Genomic DNA, 21,337 nt, shown 5'->3' on the forward strand with positions numbered 1-21,337 from the left:
AAAACATACAACTAATAAATGTATGGGCACTCTATACATGATTATTTTGAAATGTCTAATATATTTGCAATAGCTAAATTACATTTGCAATATGTGCAACACTGCCGACACTCTTTTTCAGCAGTACTCTCATCATCACATTCTTCTTAAAACTCAAAATCCTCAACTGACAATATAGAATCGGAGTAATCAACAATACACATCTTCTGCAGATGCCTTTTAATTATTTTTTGACAACAGTACCTGCCAGTCATTTGATGCACTGTTGCAAAGAAAATTATGACTAGTCTGTTCATCTTGCAGTCTTTGCTGCCATCTAGTGGATAAAAGCAAATAATACATTCTAGATAACTTCTTAAACCTTCTACACCATTACTTAAGACTTTGTTAACACCTGCCTTGGAAGAGTTAACAAGAACTCTATAAAAAGAGCAATACAGAAAAAAACTCTTAGCTGCTCAACTAAAAAATGCTGGAAGACAACATCAAAACAGGAAATCAAACACAAGCAGAACTCCAATACTTTATTACTAATATTTTACAATTTACCTGACAATTTTAACCAAGGTGCAGTGTTCTCCATAGCGTCTTTTAGCCGGGCGCTTTGCCCAGCTAATTTAGTTAAGCACCTGGCTGCCACCTCGCATGACATTGTGAGATGACAGACGCAGATCTAATGATTGATTATGTGGAGAAAGAAAAAAAGAAGGATAGGAATTGGGGTTTTGGTAAGTCAGACAGAGACAGCACGCATGCAATAAAGAAAGCCCGCTCAGAAGAACATCCATTTAATCCTGTGTTCGTGTCTCCGACCACCAGATCGCGATCCCAACATTTACACAATATTTAAGTTAACCTGCCATAAAATTCTCTACACTGAACGTACACCTGGGGACCCCTTACTGCGAGGGAGCAGCACTACCGCCACACTACCGTGCATGTTTAATACATACTTTATTGCATTTCATCATGAAAATTAGCATTGTAAATGTTTGGAGAGCAGAAATACAGTAATCCCTCCTCGATCGCGGGGGTTGCGTTCCAGAACCCCCTGCGATAGGTGAAAATCCGCGAAGTAGAAACCATATGTTTGCATGGTTATTTTTATATATTTTAAGCCCATAGAAACTATCCCACACTGTTTATAAATATTCGCCGCACAGTTATACAGTAAACCCTCGTTTATCACGGTTAATCCGCTCCAGATAAATGAATTTCCACAAAGTAGGACTCTTTATTTATAAATCTAATATTTTCACAGTTAGAGCATAGAAAAACTGTTTACGACCTTATAAATACGTTTTTTAACATTATTAGAGCCCCTAGATATGAAATAACTCCCTTTAGTCAAAAGTTTAAACTGTGCTCCATGACAAGACAGAGATGACAGTTCTTTCTCACAATTAAAAGAATGCAAACATATCTTCCTCTTCAAAGGAGTGCGTCAGGAGCAGAGAATGTCATTGAGAGAGAAAAAAGTAAACAATCAAAAATCAATAGGGCTGTTGGGCTTTTAAGTATGCGAAACACCGTGATAAAACGGCTGCAATGAAGAGATCAATGTGAAGGTAGTCTTTCAGCATTTTTTAGAGGAGTGTCCGTATCTTCTAAGCAAACAGCCACTGTGCAAACAGCCCCTCTGCTCACACCCCATCCGTCAGGAGCAGAGAATGTCAGAGAGAGTGAGAGAGACAGAGAAAAGCAAACAATCAAAAATCAATACGGGCTGTTAGAGTTTTTAAGTGTGCGAAGCACCGCGCAGGAAGCATATCATATATCATTGAGGAGTTTTATTTAATACGTAATACGTGCTCTGATTGGGTAGCTTTTCAGCCATCTGCCAATAGCGTCCCTTGTATGAAATCAACTAGGCAAACAAACTGAGGAAGCATGTACCATAAATTAAAAGACCCATTGTCCGCAGAAATCCGTGAAGCAGTGAAAAATCTGTGATATATATTTAGATATGCTTACATTTAAAATCCGCGATGGAGTGAAGCCGCGAAAATCGAAGCGCAATATAGCGAGGGATCACTGTATCATCAAGTGAATGCATTCTGTGCGGCGATCCCTCCAAGTGCCTCCTCAGTGCAAGAGGGAGTCCGTTTAAGACGTGCGTAGTAATTAACAACTCGGTCGGGGTACACTTAACACAGCATTTAATGTACTACATTACCTTATGATGGAGTTTGAGAAAATCTAGTAAATTAAACATTGATTTTAAGAGATCAAGTTTAGTTTACGACATTCTACTTTAATGACAAAATAAACTATGAGAATAAAGTGGAAACGTCGAGAATAAAGTCGACATGTGGACTTTATTCTCGTCATAAACATCGAGATTAAAGTGGAAACGTCGAGAATAAAGTCAACATGTCAACTTTGTTCTCAACATATAGATTTTTTTTTCTTCACTGTGCCTGTATTTTTTTTCTTCACTGTGGCACTAATACTCTTCCGTAGTTTTGTTAAAGTGACCCATTTGCCATTCCTTTTTGTTCATATCTTGCCCTGCCGTAGTGCAAGTGTGCACTGAATATCCAACAGGCTCTCACTTTCCCACTCAAAAGTCTTATTCATAAGTACTTTTAATTTTTTCCAAACGTTTTACCAACATGAGCAAAAAAAGTGTTCAGAAAACAACACTGCTCAGTTATTTCAGAAAAGAGACGCCACAAACTAATGAAGGTGCAGCGTCAACTCCTCATGTGCCAATTTCAGACAAAGACATTGCAGAAGCTGGTCCTTCTGGGGAAACGTCTTCAGCACACACTCTGCCAATCGATAAATCTAAGCGCCGTATTCAAACAAACATCCCCCAAGGAGGGAGTTACCTTGGGTAAACGTGCCATGCACAAGAATTCGAAAAGAAGGCAAAAAATGAGTTGCCACATAAAACGTTGTTTGAAAAGCTGTTGGGACACTGTAAAGAAATGGGTTGTTCCTTTTTCCAACATCTCAATGTTGGTAAAAATGCACATTACACCTCTGAAAGAATAATGCAAGAGCTGCTGGATCTCTTAGCATCAGAAATAAAACCTAACATACTGAAAAATATACACGCTGAAAATTTTTTCAATATTCTATGTGATGAAACCACAGACATCTGAGTTGTAAAACAATTAATTATTTACATTAAATATGTTTGCCAGGTCACTAAAGAGGTCAGAATTAGTTTTGTATCAACCTACAATATGATTGATGGCAAAGCGGTGACTATAACCAACCAGTGAGTGAGACAATGGACACTCTAGGCTTGAAAACTGCTAATCTGGTTGGACTAGGGTCAGAAGGAGCAGCTGTTATGATTGGGAAACAGAAAGGTATGGCACAACTGCTTAAAGATAAAACATCTGGACTCTTGGTCAACTGCCATTGTGTAAACCACCGATTGGCCCTTGCAAGTGCCCAAGCAGCAGCTGCTGTACCTTACTTAACAAAACTGAATGACATCTTAAGGCAGCTGTTCTATTTCTTCCAAAACTCTTCAGTTAGGATGGCTGGTTTAATGGAAATTCAAAATATTCTAAACATGCTCCAGATTAAGCTGAAAATGGCCAGTGACACTAGATGGCTGTCTCATGTCTTTGCAGTACAGTCACTATGACAGTGTATGATGAGTGTCATAGCTGCACTGGAAAGAGAGGCCACTGAACGAAATGACATCACAGCTGAAGAATTAAAAGACTAGAATTACCAGAGACTACGAAAAAACTCGTAGATCCGTCCCACCTTAAATCGCTTCTTAAAACCGTTCTCACCTCTCCGCCAGCCTCCTTTGTCCTCTAAATGTGCCGATAAAAACAAACTGCAAGCAGCCGGCTATTCCATCCCCCCACCGACTCAGAACGTGCACGAACTTCTCCGAGCTCATGCCTCGATTATCTGGGAGTGAAGTGGAGTTTTAGAGTGGAAATAATAGATTGTTATTTGGAACACACGCATTTCATGTGTGTTCCGTTTCTACAGTGATCTGTGTAAACACAATGTTAAAACAGAAACTTTTTCATATTTTAGTAATAAATGTTACAAAATGTAGACATAAACTATAAAATGTGTGAAGCCTGACAGCCAAAGAGCAAATAAACACTTTCATAAAAGGTTCAAAACTTTTACAACAGCTTCCGTGGCGTACTGGTAAGATTTCGTCACTTAGAGCGCAGCAGACTTGCTGTACTTCAAGAGATCTGAGTTTGATTCCCCGCTGGGGAGAAAAGGTATTTATTTTTAACCTTCGCCGTTCTGCCTGCCTGAACTCCCTGTCTATCTATATAGTAATAACAGTAATTTTATTATTATATAGGAGCTTCCCTGTCTGCCTATCATATAGTGCCTTTCCTTCCTACCTATCTATATATCTCTCCCTTTAGCTGTTTTTTATATATCTATTATACAGTGCCTTCCCTGTTTATTTATATATCTAGTGCCTTCTCTGCCTATCTGTCTGTCTGATTGCATATAGCGCTGAACTTACTGCTCTGTACTATTCTGTCCTCTGCATGTCCTGGAGTACAAAAGAAACAGCACCATACAGCAACATGTGCGAACTGGCAAGATCGGGGAAAAAACACGCGGTCACTTATTACAAACCGCAAGATGAATGAAAGAGACAATATATGTAAAAACATCATCGCACTAATGCAATATTATTTGAAAACGAACAGCATTAGATTGGGTTTGAATATGCGCCCGATCTGACGCTGTTCGTTTTCAAATAATATTGCATGTACTGTGCGTTGAAACTGCTGCACTGAATAAGCTGACTCCTTCTGTAACAGCGTCAGCGTGTATTCAAACCCGATCTGACGCTGTTCGTTTTCAAATAATATTGCATGTACTGAACTATTTTAGAATAAAAACATACATTTGATTTCAGTCAGTCTGTAAGAGCCAGTGTAAATGCATGATAATTGTAAAGGTTAGCTTTTTTTTAAATTCAGTTCCATTCTCTCAGTCGCGTTCACGATCACCCAATTTGACAATGCTGTTTTCACATAAAGACGTGCTATAACTCAAATGTGATTTATTTGGAGACGCGCTATAGCTCGAATGTGATTTATTTGGAGACGCGCTATACTCGAATGTTATTTATATAGGGAAGAAAGTACAATGTCAGGTGCTCATTCAGTGTAATAGGAACCATAGCACAGAGAGATGTGTACACTGCAACAAGTACACATGTCGTGAATGTAGGAAGGGTGTGTGGGAATTGTTAATATTTGAGTGTGATGATTTTATATACCACGGATCGGAAATCAGCAGTTCTTAGCATTGCACCACGCAAGCTGTCGTATCAACCGCCTACTGTAACTTGCTTTATTTTTTCTTCACTTATAGTCTAGAATAAAAGTGCACTTGTTTTGTTATATTTGTACACCAACATATGTTCCTGTGTTTGAGCGACACGGGCATGCTCAAAAAATAAGACGTGTAATGCCACGAAAAGTGCACACAGGCACTTCAGTTCGCAAGCATTGGTAAGAGAATGCAGTCACAAGTACGCTGCAGAGCTACAGCGCATCTTTATGTGAAAACAGCATACTCAGATGGTCGGGGGGATTGGTAGGAAAGGATCCTGAATCAATCAATCAATCAACATTTATTTATATAGCACATTTTCATACAAAAATATGTAGCTCAAAGTGCTTTACAAAATGAATAGAAAAATAGAAGACACAATAAAAAATAAACATAAGTCAACATTAATTAACATACAGTAGAATAAGTAACACGACTGAGAGAATGAAAAGATAGATAGATAGATAGATAGATAGATAGATAGATAGATAGATAGATAGATAGATAGATAGATACTTTATTAATCCAAAGTGAATAAAAAAAAAAAAAGCTAACCTTTACAAGTATCATAAATTACACCGGCTGTTACACACTGAAATCAAATGCATGTTTTTATTCTAAAGTAGTAAGATTAAGAGCAGTTTACTTCTCAAAACTGAATCGTGTGGGATCGAACTCATGACCTTTTGAACACTAGTCAGCGGCTGATACCATTACGCTACCGTGGCAGCTGTGGTATGTGTCAATGTGGCATGCTAAGGCGGCTTTTTTCTGCAGTTATATTTTTGAATAAAAGCATACTTGTTCTGTTATATTTGTACCTTTTGTGAAAGTGTTTGATATTTGGACTTCAGGCTTCATACATTATATAGTTTATGCTTACATTTTGTCATTTACTACTACAATATGAACGTTTCTTTTTTAAAAATGTGTTTACATGGATTACTGTAGAAACAGAACACACGTGAAATACGTGTATTCCAAATAATGATCTATTATTTCCACTCTAAAACTCCACTTCACTCCCAGATAATCAATCAAGGCATGAGCTGGGAGAAGTTTGTGCACGTTCTAAGTCGTTGGGGGGGATGTAATATCCGGCTACTTGCAGCTTTTCTTTTATCAGAACATTTAGATTAACAAAAGACACTGGCAGAGAGGTGAGAACGGTTTTAAGAAGCGATTTAAGGTGGGACGAACCTACGAGTTTTTTCGTAGGCTCTGGTAATTCTAGTGTTAAAACGTACAGTTTTGTCTCCTCTTTGATGATGCTTTCAGACATATTACCTTTGTTGTCCAACTTATCTAAGGCTTGGAAAAGGCAAGATGTCAATCTTACCGAAATTGAGCCAATTTTGCTCGCCACATAATTGTCCATCATAGAGTCCATCACCAATGCAGAAACTCACGATTCAAGCAAGTCTGCTGAAATTCTTTTCAATCATTATTCCAAAAATGGTAACCCTCCAATTTTAAAATATGAAAATAGCAGGCAAGAATGGACAGTTGCGTCAAAAGTGATCAGCAGTCAATCATACAAAGACTTCAGTCCAAAACAGATTTTACTAAAAATGGCAACGACATCAGAGCTCAAAGAGTTGTTTCCAAATTTAGCCTGACTAGCTCATATTGGGGTAGTGATCCCAGTAAGCACAGCTGATTGTGAAAAGGGTTTTCTGCCCTTAAAATGATCAATACATGTTTGAGAAATTGCATGAAACAAAGCACGCTAAATAATCTCATGCTGATCTAATTGGAGGGCCCAGATCCTGGAGACTTTCATTATGGAAAAGCTGCAGACAATTAGGCCTCTAGGAAGAAAAGAAGAAGAAATATTTAACTGAAGACACCTTCGGCATATGCAAGTTGGCTTTGAAGAATATTTTTACATTTTTCTTCATTAGGTTTCCCATACTTTTTTTCATTGTTTTCACTTTTCTTCCTGACAGTGACAATACTTGTGCCTCTTGGATTGTCATAACAATTATTATTTAATTCTTAAATTTAATAAAAATATTCTGGCACAAGTGTCAAACCTTAAAAAAGGAAGTCATATTGAGCATTGGAAAATAATTAATGATAATTTAACTAATAAAAAGAGTGCAAATTTACACGTCCTGCCTCACCCGGCTACTTTTTCATGCCACCCGGCTGGAAAAAATTTCTGGGGAGAACACTGAGGTGACATTCAACAACTGAAATAAAATTAGTTATATTTATTTTGTTTCGTTCCCTCCAGCTGGAGCACAAGCAGGTGAAGCGACTTGCTCATCATAACAGTGTCAGTAGCAGTATTTGAACTTACAACCACAAGGTTGAAGCCCAGAGCCTTAACCACTACGCCAACCTGCCTGCAATATAAGAAAATGTATGTGCAGCTTCAAATGAATTTCATCTCCTTATCTTAATCAACTTTTCTGAAAAGTTAAATTTCCCTCCTAGTAAATGTTGAAAATATCTTCCAAAATCCAGGTCCTGCATCTTAGTGCAAAGTGATTCAAAAACAGTCATATCCATGTACAATACCTGGGTTATTAGGTTCAAATGTAACTTCACTGTAAAACTATACCATTCAAAAAGCATACTGTAAATCTGTTGCTGCCAAAATAATACATAATGATTTTACAATAATTTTCTTAAAACACATCAGCCTAAAATAGTAACCCCTGAATATTCTGAAATGCAAGCAAATGCAAAAAAAAGTGCATAATTGACTTAAATGTGAATATGTGCAGTTATTATAACCAATATGATAATAAATTTGATATTTTTTTTTAGCAGTCAACAATTTTTGGGGGGGTTGGTTTATGGCAGACCTGGTGCAATGCAAGAGAAAAGTAGCAAAGGTAAAAATTACACTTTTTTGGTGTTTTTTTGTCAGCTTGACCAGGTAGTCCCATCCTTGGACAGGTCTTGTTCAGCTGAGTAGCGCATCTCTCTCAGGTCTGGATCCAGGGGCACTACGCTGTAATTTCTACGGTGCAACAGTTCAAAAACTCTTGTGTAGAGTATAATTATCAAATGGTTGATGGTGAAGAACAACTGAGGATCACTTTTGCAAAGGTTTAACACATTTTAATGTATGCCCAATTAACAAATTTGTATTATTTCAATTAAATTAGTCCTTAACAGTGCATTCAAAGTCAGCAATTGCTTCAATCGCTTCTTACTTTAAAACGTCTCTGTCTTATATGCTATACAAACTTGAAAATTAATACATTGGACTTGTTTTTTTGTTGACTTCTATTTAATCTGCCTTTTAGGAAGGCTTTCAAATTCTGCTTGTACTTGGCAAAAACAGTATTTTGTTAAAAGTTTAAGGTCATTGTTTAAGTTTAAACTATGTCATTACATTTTTTTTAAATTCCTTTGTTTAGATCAGTGTTTCCCAAACTCGGTCCTGGGGACCCCCTGTGGCTGCAGGTTTTTGTTCCAACCGGATTCTTAATCAGTGACAACACCTGATAACACTGATTTCATTTAATTAGCTGGTATTTTTTTTCTTTTATTCGACATTGAGAAAAGCACAGCAGCATGATTTTTACATTTATAAGACATTTATAAATATTTGTGCTTTTGCTATAGATTTAAATGCTTAACTCTCTTTTGTTGATTTCATTATACTTTGCCCTTTCTCTGTGCAGTTTTTCCCCATTCGTTGTATCTTAATAATGACAATTTAAAACAAGCAGATCAGACACCCAGGCAAACAACACTGAATAATCAAAGGCTACAACTACTTTAGAGTCAGACCCACTAATTAGTAAATAATGGATTAATTAAACAATTAGAACACCTAGAAAAGTAGAATGAAAATCAAGATGAAAATACTGTTAAAAAGAAAACAAAAAACATTCCTATATAACTACTTGGTACATTTTAATATTTTTTTTTCGGAAACTTAGTTTTCTAATTTCTATATTAGTTCTCTAAACACAGAACTTGGGAAATATCAGTTCACTTAATTAGCCCAGGAGTTCAATTAAAAAAAGAAGCTGGTTGGATCAAAAACCTGCAGCCACAGGGGTCCCCAGGACCGAGTTTGGGAAACACTGGTTTAGATTCTACATTAACTTTGTGATTCAGTGTGTATTTCATACATGATTTATGTATTCACTTTATAATTGCAAGTTGTAATGTTAGATATGATTAATTGTGATTACTTACATACGTTTATGTGGTTAATTTTTTAATCAATTCCCAGCTCTAGTATATATATGAGGGGGGACCCAAAAATAACCGGAATTTTGTTGTTGTTAGGTTGGTACTTGTAGTACGTGGTTGGGCGATGTAACTAGGGCGATCTAGTTACACTCCTCACAAGTCAGTCTGCCAAGTGCCATCAGTCTGGAAGGTTGTGCTTGTGTTCAGTGAATTTTGTTAAAGTACTTTTGTGCAAGCGTCGTTTTTTTATGATGGCCAATTATCGTGAGCAACATTTTAGTTGGCATACAAGTTTAGGATTATGCCATTTTGGGAGAGAAACTTTTTCAGTCTTGTGTTAAACTAATATGACAACAGATTTTCAGTCTGTCCTCATCCTTCACTGCACATATCAGCAGAGTGTGGTGTCACAAAAAGCAGACACAAGAGCAAAAAGCGCTGGGGCAGCCACACGTATAATATTCCCTGGGTGCAAATGGGTAAATTGCTAGCACTGAAGTGCTCAGAACAGAGTCCAAAACAGAACTGATTAGGCTAGTTAAATATGGCAGCTTTAAAGGCCAGAAAAGGAAGTGAAGCCATCAAGGGCAGAGGTGGAAGGGTTCTTTTCCATAGGTTTGGACCCGGACATGACATCATCAAAAGGGCCAGAACCGGAAATCTCTTCGTTCATGGGTTCTTCACCGGACGTGATGTCATCCAAGGGTCCAGAACTGGAAGTGATGTCATCAAGGTCAGAAACGGAGGTGACATCATCAGGCCAAGCAGAATGGTCTGGAGGAAAGTGAGAAAAAAGGTCAGTGCACTCCATCACCCCCTGGTCTGGCGTGGAATTACTCTCATTTAGACCTTTTAGCTGCATCCCATGTGCACACGTGTGACAAGGATAAGCCCAGTAATCATCGGGTTGGGTGTTCCTGACCGAGAGGTTGTGAACAAAAGAAAGATTATCGGCGCTGGCGTGAAGAGAATCTCAACGATGGACAAGTGAAAACCTGCAGGTCAAGAAACCACATGCTGACCTGTGGGTTAATTTCCTTTTGTAAGGACATCCACTATAACGGTGTCAGAAGTGAAAACTCCCTACCCAAGATGTAGTACCTCAGCTGTGTAGTCGCCCACAGTAGGCCTCCTGCTCCGCCTCCGCATACCTGGTGTCTCGTTCCAACAGTTTCCGACTCATAAACATAACAGGTTGTTCAACACCATCGACGTTCTGGCTCAGCACAGCTCCCAGGCCTCTATCCGAAGCATCCGTCAGGAGAATAAAAAGGCAGAGCAAATTTAGGTGCCCTTAAAATGGGTGCTGACGTAATAGCCTGTTTTAGGTCACTAAATGCAGCCTCTGTCTTATCAGACCATACCACATCATTTGGGCCATCTTCGTTGTCAAGTCTGTCAAGGGTGCCGCTCTCTCTGAGAATTGAGGAACAAACCAGCGGTAGTACCCCACTAACCCAAGAAAGGCTGGGACCTGTTTCTTGTTTTGCGGATGGGGCCATCGCAAAATAGCATAAATTCTGGATACCCCAACCCACCTGGTAGCCCAAATATTTGGCTTCATTTAATCCAAGGAAGCATTTGTTTGGATTAATCCGAAGTCCGGCTTTACCCAGTGTTCGCAATACCACTCAGACCTGCTGTAAGTGTTCCTTACATGTGCTGGAACAGAGTTATAAGGTCGTTGTACTTTATCCAACAGGTTTTGGAAAGTAGCCAAGGCCCTGTGTAACCGAAATGGAAGGACACGATACTGCTAGTGTACGCTAGGGGTACTAAACCTGGTCTTAACCTTTGCGGAGTCCGTTAAAGTAACCTGCCAATACCCTTTTGTCATGCCCAGTGTGGTCAAGTATTTAGCCTGTCCTAGCCTCTCAAGGAGGTTGTCCACTCATGGCATCGAATAGGCATAAAATTGGGAGACTTGATAATAATGACAGAAGTCATTGCAAGACCTCCAACTTCTGTCAGGCTTACTAACCAAGACTATCGGGCTGGACCAGGGACTATAACTTTCCTCTATCACTCCTAGTTCCAACATGCGCTTGATCTCAAGCTCCACTTCAGCTCTTTTTGCTTTATGAAGATGAAAGGGGCGCTCTCGGACAATAACCCCGGTTTCTGTGATGATATCGTGCGTAATTAGAGAGGTCCTTCCGGGCTTTTCACTCACTAACTCCAGTACGGACAGGATGACTGATTCCAGCTCCCGCCATTGCCTGGGACTTAAATTCGGGCCGAAGTCAATGTTCTCCTTGTCAGCAAAGAGTGAGCAGGGCTGTCCAGAGGAGGGATCAGGATCTCTGTCCTTCTACGGTTTCAGCATGTTTACATAATAAACCCGCTTGCTCTGTCAATAATTGGGCTGTTTCACCAAATAGTTGACGAGTCCTTTCCTTTCCTTAACTTCATATGGTCCTTGCCAATGGGCAAGTAATTTAGAATGAAAGGTACTGTAGGTACTAGGACCATGAGTTGATCCCCCAGGTGGAATTCTCTGAGAGACAGGCCACGGTCATAGTATCGGACTTGTGCTGCTTGCGCTTCTTCCATATGATGTTTTAACATGGGCCAAATTTTTCCAAATCTATCACTTAACTGTGCGATAAATTCTAATATATTTGTAGTGGGAAGAGTGTCTTCTTCCCACTCTTCTTTTAAAATATTGAATACACCTCGGGGTTGTCGTCCGTATAATAATTCAAAAGGTGAGAACCCCGTAGAGGCTTGTGGTACTTCCTGACATGCAAAAAGAATGAGGGGGAGAAGCAGGTCCCAGTTTCTCACATCCTTGCTGACCACCTTGCGAAGCATCTGTTTGAGAGTCTGATTAAACCTATCTAAGAGTTTGTTGGTTTGAGGATGATGCACCATGTTTTTTAGATGCTTAATTTCTAGTAATTTGGCCATTTCCCTGAATGTCTGGAAGGATCGGTATGGCTAATTTCACTAGTGATCCTTCACAGCTGATGTAAAAAGGCGGTGGATATGGACCGTCAGGTTTCCTCATTGATACAGGTTATACTGGTTGGTGTTTTAAGCCATTGTCGTGGAAGCACGTATCGGCAGGCAACAACAGAAATGATGCGACTGGAATCGAACAAGGCCTTGGTTTTATATCCATTTACAATCACTACTCCTGTATGAGGAATCGCCAGAAGGTTTATCGGAGCACACCAAGTAGGTTGCGCACCCACAAATCTGGAGACATTGGCACAGGCTCCGGTTTACAACAGAGGGGCTGAAACTTTGGGACGTAATCCGTCCGGGCTCAACTAAGGGACGGTTCTGCCCTCCCATATTGTGAGGCCATCCAGCCTTTTTCTATGAGCTCATCTATATTTTTAAATTGTTGTCCCCAGACCAGCTGGGTAAAACCCTTTGGGAGCTGATTTATGAGCAGGTAGCATGTCACCTGCTGCACCATTTGTAGGGGGCTGTTGTTCCATGGCCTTAGCCATGTGCCTACTTCCTTTCAGAGGGGATGAGCCTGTTGGTGGGTTGGCCACTCAGGGTCAAATTTCCACCCTTTCACATTTGTTACCTGCCAATCTAGGGCATCCCCAACTTTAGCTAAGGGCTCCACCTTATTGGGGAGGAGGGCACTCTCCTCTGAGAGAGCATAGTAAGCCCCCTTTGCCTCCCAATTTTGGACCAGGCCAATCCTGTGAAACCCTCCCTTGTACTTTCCGTTTTGATTATTTTGCCCAGTCAAGTATTTCGGGAGTGAAGCCCCCTGGCCTCCCTTCACTGGCTTCCTGTTCATTTCAGGATCCAGTTTAAAATATTACTGCTTGTTTTTAAAAGCTTAAATGACTTGGCACCTGTCTTCTTGTCGGAGCTTCTTGTTCCGTATTCTTCTGTCAAAACCTTGCGATCCTCTGATCTTCAGTTACTCCATATCCCCAGAATAAAGCTTAAAACCAGAGGAGGCAGAGCATTTTCGGTAATAGCCCCCAGTTTGTGGAACAGCCTCCCCTTGCAGTTGAGAGCGGCCCAGAATCTTAATCATTTTAAAACCCTGCTTAAGACACATCTGTTTTCATGTGCATTTAATTCCTCTTGATTTTATGTAGTTGGTTTCATCTTATTTATTATTATTATTATTATTACTTATTTTGATTTTATTGATTGGTTTAGTATAGTAGTGTGCAATGTATATTGAGTATATATGCGCTGTGTAGTACCTGCTAACCTTTTTGTCTTTTAGTTGTACAGCACTTTGGTCAATGAAAGTTGTTTAAAGGTGCTTGATAAATAAATAAAATAAAGCCTGCACAGTGTCTTTCCAAACCACGGGACGCACTCCCCACTCAGAGATTCGCTCACGGTATTTTCCCACCTGGATATTGTTTAGGTCCAGGTCCTGGTTCCTCGGAGGATCCTTCATCCTGCCGACTACGCCACTGTCACAAAAAACAGAAACTAGAGTCATAAAAAGGTTTGGGGCAGCCACCCATATAATATTCCCTGGCTGCAAATGGGTAAATTGCTAGCACTGATGTGCTCAGAACAGAGTCCAAAACAGAACTGATTAGGTTAGTCAAATATGGCAGCTTTAAAGGCCAGAAAAGGAAGTGAACTCATCAAGGGTAGAAGCAAAAGGGATCTCTTCCATAGGTTTAGACCCAGACGTGACACCATCAAAAGGGCCAGAAATGGAAGTCTCTTCAGTCATGAGTTCTTCACCGGACGTGATGTCATCCAAGGGTTCAGAGGTGATGTCATCAAGGTCAGAAATGGAAGTGATGTCATCAGGCCAGGCAGAATTTCCTGTGAATGATCTGCAGGAAAGTGTGAAAAAGGTCAGTGCACTCTGCCACACCCTGGTTTGATGTGCAATTGCTCTCATTTAGACCCTTTAGCTGCCTCCCATGCACATGTGTGTGACAGTGGATGCGGTTTTGGATCAGACAGATCTACCCACAAATAAAATGTTTTGCCGTGACTTGGAAATAATAACCCCATGTTTCATCTGAGTTTTGCACTCATGTATGGTTTACACAGAAAATGATGTACCATTTTTTTTTTACGTTTTTTTTTAAACACGTACAGCATTTGCCCTGCCTGCACATGATGACAGGGATGGCAGAAGTGCAACTGTATATGGCGAATTTTGAAAGAATAATAAGGTGAAAAATCAAGATTCAATGTAATTTCTAATTGATACTGACAAATTTTGATTTGTGGTTAGATCATTGCTCTGGTTTGTGACAGTTTGGACAGTCTTATCTGGCATGGAGTGGGGGTTGCAAAACTTTAATTTGGCAGGCAATTGGTTGACAATGTCCTTTCTACCTGGACCCCTCCCCAAAGCCTGTGGAACTGGGTGGGAATCAACGTTGATCGCTGCCCATTATTTGTGTTTTTAATAGCTGAGGGAGAAAAAAGTGCAGCAAGTGGTTTAAAGTGAAAAGTGTATTCTGTAGGTTGTAGTTAACTGTGCAGAGGACAATCTGAAGTAAGATAGACAAGCTTATGTTTTTTTGATGGAAAAAAAGTCCTCATGCAAATGTTACAGCCATTTAGGCCTTACTTTCTGGATGACTCTCATACATACAGCTCAGGGCAAAATTAAATCAGATGAAGCAAAATCCGATAAGCAACATTATGCACATCCACAGTCTCCCTGCTGTTATTCATGAAAAAATTACAACTACAACCACTTTATTAAATCTAAAAATATAGCCTACTATATAATTCTAGCTTGCAAATTTTAACTATATTTCACAGGTGTACTACACATTGATAAAAGTATGATGAATTGTGATGTGACAAATTCATGAATATATAGGTATTGTTGAGGTAGTCAAGAGTATGTTGTTGCGTTAATCTTTTTTTGAAATGTTGCGTATTGAACCAGATGAAACAGCCTTCACTCTTTTTGTAACTTGAAACACTTACAATATCTGGCTGATAGGTGATTTTCATTTGTTAATCCAAAATTTATAAACATGGAACAACCAGATATTCTACTACAGCTTGGTTATTTGTCGAGGTACAAGAGAATGACATGTTTTGCACATACTCTTCAGCTGACCCTAAAGAATGCTTTGAAAGTCGTCAGCACAGAGCCACCTATCAGCAGAGCTAGTGCATCATCTGTAACCAATGACAAATTTATTAAGAAACACAGTAAGGCACTGACTTAGACTGTGACTGTGCAAACTGCTGAACTGTGCTCTGGACATAATCAGGAGATTACTAGATGTCAAACCTGGACTGAATATTCTCAAAGGGACATGTCTAAAGTTTCAGCATCTTGGGAGTTTGATGGAGCCTTTTGCTGACCACACTCTCAATCAAATACTGATACCCCTTTCTAATGTTGTACCAGGATTACTCAATTAAAAATCACATTTAAATTCATCTTCATTTATGAAGAAGGCAGCATTCTTTCTCTTAAAATGTTGGAAAGAGTACTTGTCTGTATTTTGAACCCAGATTTTGATCATGTTGACCCAATCCCAGCTGAATCTTTTTGATTGACCTAAGCATCGCTCTACCGCTTTTCACATGTAAGATGGAACATCATTTGAAGGTCCTATGTTGCTTAGCTTGTAATGCAGCAACAATTATTACACTCAAGACAAAAAATCCTACAGGATAAATTTTTGTGCCTTGATGTATGAGTAATGGTTCCATGTGTTAGGCAAATCATCAAACTTAAATGCTGACATTCAAATGTATTTATGGTGCTTTTCATTATCAATTTCTCGCATAGGCAATACAAGCTCATATGCCCCACTGTAATGACGCAATACATTTGAAGGTCTCACATACAATCTTCTTTGTCACTGTCTTTTTTTTTTTTTTTAACTACGCAACAGAATCAGATTACAAAGAATTTTTATCTTTAACATCTTTCTTCCCTCAAATCACAACACAGCACAACTAGACAATTTCTCGTTGTGATGATTTCTTGCACTGCCAACTCGTAGAATCCTCCAGATTTACTTAATGTACACACACAAGTACAGTCAGTACACTGTTTGCATAGCAGCAAATGTCAATGAGCTCACATGTAGCATTATGGTGTTCCACAATAGCACCTGCTCAAAAACATTCCAGATATTGCTATGCCAGTACACAATGAGGGAGAAAGTCAAGCACAACTAGTTAAAATTCTTCTCAACTTATTTAAAAGATTTTTCAGAACAAATATACATGTTCTCAAAAACACTTAAAGTGGTCTAAACTAATAAGTTGCACTGAAGCAATAGCAAATAATTTCTAGATTAATATAAAAAACAAAAATGGAAATGCAATAATCTTTGAGCAACTCTCAATTGCATCTGACCTTTTTTCATCATGTGAAATTATGTTATCTTTTCTTCTGTGACTGCCAGCAAATCCCTTAGCTAATTAGTCAGTTAAACAAACGCTGTTTGCCAATTAGTTCACCTGTCAGCTCTCTACCACAAAAGGAGCCAAGTGTACAACATTTGAACCTAAGAGGTGTGTGGTGGAAGTGTTGGAGCAATGGCAAAGAAAAACAAAGCACTAGCATTGAGAAGTGGGCAGATGAGCTTACAGAAGAGGTAGAGGAGAGGACTGATAGGGGAATGGGTACAGGCAGGGGAGAAGGGGCAGCTAGAGGAGTGGGTACAAGTAGAGAAGTGGGTGCAGATAGGAGAATAAGAATAAGTAAGGTAAGAGCAGGGTAATTAATTGAAACTGACAAACAGAACCTCTAATTGGCTTAATCTTGCCCATGTTTATTATTTAGTTTTTTTTATTCTTTTACCACTTTTTTAAAACTTATTTTGAGGTGGGTGTCTTCAAATAGCTGCCAGCTGCTACATGAATGCCTTCAGCACAACGATCACCTGGAGACTGATCAGCTGATGCTGGCACATCACTTTAATTTTCAATCTCCAGAAAACTTGCATCAAAATCGGAGAGCAATAAGTTTGAGTGCGATTCAGCAATAATACGTTGTCTACAGAGTATTCTGCTTTGCATATTCTCTTGCCTGATCCACCTTTAGCTGGAGTGCAGCTGGGAGAAGACATCAAATGTTTACAGAAGACAAAGTAAAAGCAATTATTGACTTGGTTGTCCCAAACAACACCATGCGCGTCAAGAAATTCAACAGTGGATAACTTAGGAGGACCGCATTTTCAGAAACATCCAGACTTGTAGAATGGAAACAACTGACAGGGTACTGAGGATAAATCATATTCAAGTGAAGCAAGTTTATAGAGTGCCTTGGGAAAGAAATTCAGACAGAGTAAAAAAGAAGCAAGGTTTAAGTTTGTACATGTTTGTGTTCCTTCTCTATTTTATAATAGGAGTGTATTTCAAAATGTTACAACCCTACCTTAACCACATGCCTATCAACATGTTACATTGTATTTACAGAGAATTATGAAACTTGATGGCACTCCTAGAGTATGTAACTATGTACAGTATATGTAGATTTAGCTGGATTCACAATTTGTGCGAAAAAAGGTGAGGAAGGAATGTCCTTGTTCAGTGTGCCATGGTCATTGTCCCTGAACAAATAGGACAGGATACAGTATGTTAACATGCTGTGTTGGGTCCCTATAATACAGAACATCCACTTGCTTTTTTAGACACAATCTGAGGTGCACTCATACCCAGACAAACAAGAGATGAAGAGGGACCAGACGTGGGACATGTAGTCATGTGGGACAATGTGATGAATGGAGGAATTGTACATGTCCATGATTCGTTTGAATCCCAACCATATTTTGAGGTACTTTTTCTTCCTCCATATTCCCTCTTCCTCAGTCTTGTTGAGGAGTTCTTTTCTGCCTAAAGGTGGAGAATGTATGATCACAACCCACATGTACATGAAACACTTTTGTATGTCATAGAGGAGGTACTTGAGAGAGAAAATATCAACTGTGAAGTAGATGAAGTTCTCTGGCCTGACACTGATCACAGATTGGACCAATAAAACATTGCAAGTGTACAGCAGTGTGTTGTCTGAATTTTGTGTTTGTCTACTGACCATGGTAGTGATTTATGATTTGCTTTTTCACAGTGAGGGAAAACTTGTCTGTGTGAATCTAAATGTGCATCTACATAGATCCTTCCTCTAGAATACATATTTTACCATGTTGAAGTTATTTTATATGATACTGAACAATATTTACTTAAGTATGTCTCCTTAAATGAAATGCATTCCTGTGTTTAGTGAGTGAACCATTTCTCTGCTTGTTGGTTACTGTGCTTGCTTACTCTACATGAAAACATGAAATAATTTTTTTTTTGTCCATTACTACAAACTAAATGGGGTAACTTATAAATGAAAATTTATATTTATTATAAATAATATATTATAATTATTTTAAGTCATACATTTATTTGCTTTAAGAGCAGAGGTTTCTTTCTTAGACACCATCCAGTTTGTACAGTCTCTTGCTTGACAGTTTTATGCACCTTTACAATAACTGTGGCACAAAATCAGTTCAGTTCAGTTCAGATCTTTTGATTTCAAAGAGCTGATAAACTTGACAATCAAAGGGGGCAGAATAAATGACAAAATGATTCACTGATTTTATTAAATTAATTTATATCAGTTACACTATTTCAAATATTTTATTTTAGGTGTGGCAGTAACAGTAAGAATGCTGTGAAATGTCTTCATCAATTATTTAATTTTGTACTTTTTGGAAGAGCATGCAGTGCAAAGTATTTTTTTTAAATCAACTGGGGCCTCGTGGATAAACGGTGCGTACGCACAAAAATGTTGCGTAAGAACGTTTCCATGTTCGCGATGTATTAAACCTTAACTTGGTGTAAAGCCACGCACATTTCCACAAGAGCTCATACCCTGTTGTACACAAGTTCTGCGCTCGGTTTTGCACACTGGCGGCACCCAGCGTCAAAGGAGTGCTACTGCTCCTGTGTAGTTACCCTTTCTTTTTTAGATCCTCATTCCTGATGCGGCTTTATAAGTCCACTGAAATTAACCACATATTGTTTATTAGTTTAATGCATCTGATTGTAATTAACCTGTAACAATATAATGGTCCACAAAATGGTCAAACTATTCCAAATACCATAACTGTTTTAGCTTTGTTACTCTCACTTAACCTTTTTCTTCTTCTTCTTCTTTCAGCTGCTCCTGTTAGGGGATGCTACATCGGATCATCTTTTTCCATATTACTCTCACTGCACCACTCGGAGTATTTATATCACTGTATCTGAGTGTGAATCACAGCTGTACAGCGGCTGATCGTAAAGAGAATTATCGGTATACAGCATCAAGCACACACTGCCGCAGCTATGCTGTCTATTGAACTGCTCTCATAAGGCAAATGCTTCAGAGCCTTTCCTCACGGTTCAGAAACAGTTTAATCCCAAGAACTCTAAACGCACTCAGTAGGTCCATGAAGTGCTCCTTGTAGAACTGTTTCTACTTATAAATACAATTACCTCACTGTAAACTTGCGATACAGTTATAATATTGCACAACCTGAGCCACTTTATAAAGCGTGTATTTAGGCTTAACATCTATTACAGAGCTAATTGTATGGCAATTGGGTATATGGAGAAAGAAAAGTAAGGACAGGAATTGGAGGTTAGTACGTTTGAAAGAGACAGTACTGCTACAACAAAGTATTTCATCGAAGGTCTTGCATGCAATCACTGTGCCACTGTGTTCCCATGTTTAATAACATGCTTTAACTCCTATCATCATGAAAATGATATCACGTATACATCTCAGTATTTTAATTATTTACAGAGCTGTAATATCACAAATGTAATGGATTCTGTGTCCTGTCGGAGGAAGAGAAAGCCTGGAAGCACATAGTGATTCACACACATAGAGCACATAGAAGATCAAATACAAAATAAAGCATTTAACGTGCTACTTTAGTTATGATGGGATTTGAGAAACTAGTAAATTAAACAATTTTAAGATGAAGTTTATGATGTTCTACTTTAATGACAAAATAAACTACGTGATTAAAGTGGAAATTTCGAGATTAAAGTTGATATTTTGTGCTTTTTTCCCCACTGATGCCTTTATTTTTTCTCTGTACCCTAATAAGCTTTCATATGACACTCAGACGGTGGGCTACGACTTGCCCTTTCACGACGACTTTGATATCTGACAACTTTTTTATTTCGAGCACTGTGCGACTTTGTGAACTTGAGCTTTCGAGTTTCTCCGACACACTATGTCACTCGATCAACTTCCATTTGTTGTTTATACCACTGTTTAAGCCAACAAATAGTAAGTTTTTCCATGCCTCCACTTGGTATTTGCTGAAGTTCTATTTTCCTTCGTGCTTTTGCCATTACCTTTTCACGGAACACTGAGCTTAAAGGCTATTTATATTGATTTGCATATTCAACGAGCCGTAATTCTGGGAGGAGTTGGCGTGGGGTGTGTGCATCTGCATTCATTTTCATGCTGACCGGGATTTATGTAGTGGAAGAACGTGGAAGCTGGCATTCGCACAGATTTATGCCTCTGGATTTTTTGTGCGTAAGCACATTTCCACTTTTGTGCATATGTCATATTATAGTGCGAATTCTATGCACGGCTTTATGCATGAGGCCCCAGATCTGTGGGTCAAATACTGAACTGTAACTGAGTCTTAGTATAGGATCCTTTGAGTAGAAAAGTTAGTAGAAATAAACAGTCTGGCTCCTGTAAGGCTGTAGCTTCCACATGCCACAAATTCATTTGTCCATACAAATCTGTTCTCAATTCTATCATAATATCAGAGACAATATCAGCATATCCCTGTGTTATAAACAAAAAAATTAAATAGACAAAACAGTTGATAATGCTGATTTTAACCAGTGTTTCATTGCCTATTTTTATATTCTGTATACAAATTTTTGACACAACACAGAACAGGTTTTACTTGCATAGAATTTTGGTTTA

The 21,337-nt window shown here is 38.8% G+C and overlaps 1 protein-coding gene across 4 annotated transcripts in view; it reads right to left on the reverse strand.

The window, feature by feature from the left end:
* si:ch73-70k4.1 overlaps positions 1-21,337 on the reverse strand; it is a 156,307-nt gene that overhangs the window by 6,387 nt on the left and 128,583 nt on the right. The window lies entirely within an intron of this gene.

Source organism: Polypterus senegalus, chromosome 6 (genome assembly GCF_016835505.1).
Source record: "Polypterus senegalus isolate Bchr_013 chromosome 6, ASM1683550v1, whole genome shotgun sequence".
Taxonomy (NCBI): Eukaryota; Metazoa; Chordata; class Cladistia; order Polypteriformes; family Polypteridae; genus Polypterus; species Polypterus senegalus.